Raw genomic sequence first — 1899 nt, 5'->3', positions numbered from 1 at the left:
TTTGCATATGAAAATACGTGTAAGTTAATAGAATAATAGAGTTCAAAACAGTTTCAAGGAGTTCAATACAACCACTTCCTGATACTTACTTGTAAATGACAAAAGAGGTGTTCATTAATATCTTAAAATACTGGTGCTTGCCATATATACCAGAATTTAAAAAAAAAAGATACTTTAAAGACATAGTATAGTCACTATGACTTCAATAGTCGATTTTTCGGTTCCAAGATGCATTGCGCGAGAGGACGTCACATATGTTGTTACATTTAGTCTTGTTTTGTCTTTGTTATGTTTGAAATAACATTTTCATCGGGAAATGATGGAAAGACATGTTGTCCTCTTTGATTATGAAAGATTTTATACCACATAGACTAAACACCATCAATGACAGAGAGGGATTTTACTGGTGAACACAGGGTAGCGCGTGCACACCCCTCAGCGTGTACGAAATACGTGGTATTGTATGGAGAGACGCACGATGCATCTTGGAACCGGCAACAGCTCTATTTGGTAAAACTTTTGTAAGTTTTTTGCTGTCTTGTAACTTCCTGTATGTTAGTATTGGCTTGGATTCTATGAGGATGATAGTGATGACTTCTAACACATAGTCCAGTAATAATAATAACAATATTCATTTATTCCCAGATATATAAATGTAAAAGATATAACGCAATAATTACTTAATTAAATAATGGTTACAAGGTTACAGAAAAGAGGATTAGGGGTAGTTGCAACTAGTTGTGTCCAATCACTATGAACTGTTTAGTATTGTATTACACATCATGTCTAACTAATATGCAAATTAGTACATTTGTATGTGACATCACGTATAATTAATATACTAATTAATATATTTGTATGTGACACGTCCAACTAATATGCTAATTAGTATATTTGTATGTGACATATCCAACCAATATGCTAATTAGTATATTTGTATGTGACATCATGTCTAATATGCTAATTAGTATATTTGTATGTGACATCATGTCTAACTAATATGCTAATTAGTATATTTGTGTTTGACATGTCTAATATGCAAATTAGTATATTTGTATGTGACATCATGTCTAACTAATATGCTAATTAGTATATTTGTATGTAAGTGTTGACATGATGGAGCCAGAGTTTGGAACTTTGTGAATTATCTTTCTAGTCTTATTATCTGACTACTATAATGCTAAATAAATATTCCTATTTCTCATCTATATTCCACATAAATTATCTCTTCTTATCATCACTTCAAACATCTGGACCACAACTTTAAACCCAGTATTATGTTTTAATTAAGATCAGAATTACCACAGTTGAAGCTGAGTTATTTAAATTTTACTCGATTTTAAATGAGGTATCACCGAAGGTGCTTAGTTGATTAAAAGGTTACTTTTCTTGTGATTAGACACTCAACTGAAGACACTGCCAGTTACACCAAGACCATTATGGTCATATTTCAGACTTTTTATGACAATCAATCAAGGTGCTGAATAGCTAGTAAACAATAGTAGATCAGTATAAAAGTTAGAAGTGTCAAGCATTTAGAGCTGTCTACATGTTCTACTTAGATTTCTCAAAAGCTGATGATGAACGATTTCTGGCGGTTACGCAAATCATGTCACCCTAGTCTTTAATGTCCATATGATGGTGTAAAAGACTTAGTCTTTACATTAAAATTACATGTGACGTAAAGATCGTTTCATCAGTGTCGTATACACATTTGGTGAAATTTAACAGTGATTGTTGTCGACAAATGAAAACAAGAATACTTATTGGTTTAACCCTTTCATTCCTAGAGACGACATTGGAATAAATAGAAATTTGATTGTAAGAACATTTTCCAAAATTTAACAATATTACTTCATTGGGAAGTAATATTTCTTGAATTCTGATCTAAAATAAAGT

This window comes from Glandiceps talaboti, chromosome 16, assembly GCF_964340395.1.
Source record: "Glandiceps talaboti chromosome 16, keGlaTala1.1, whole genome shotgun sequence".
NCBI lineage: Eukaryota > Metazoa > Hemichordata > Enteropneusta > Spengelidae > Glandiceps > Glandiceps talaboti.
This window is presented reverse-complemented; position numbering follows the sequence as displayed.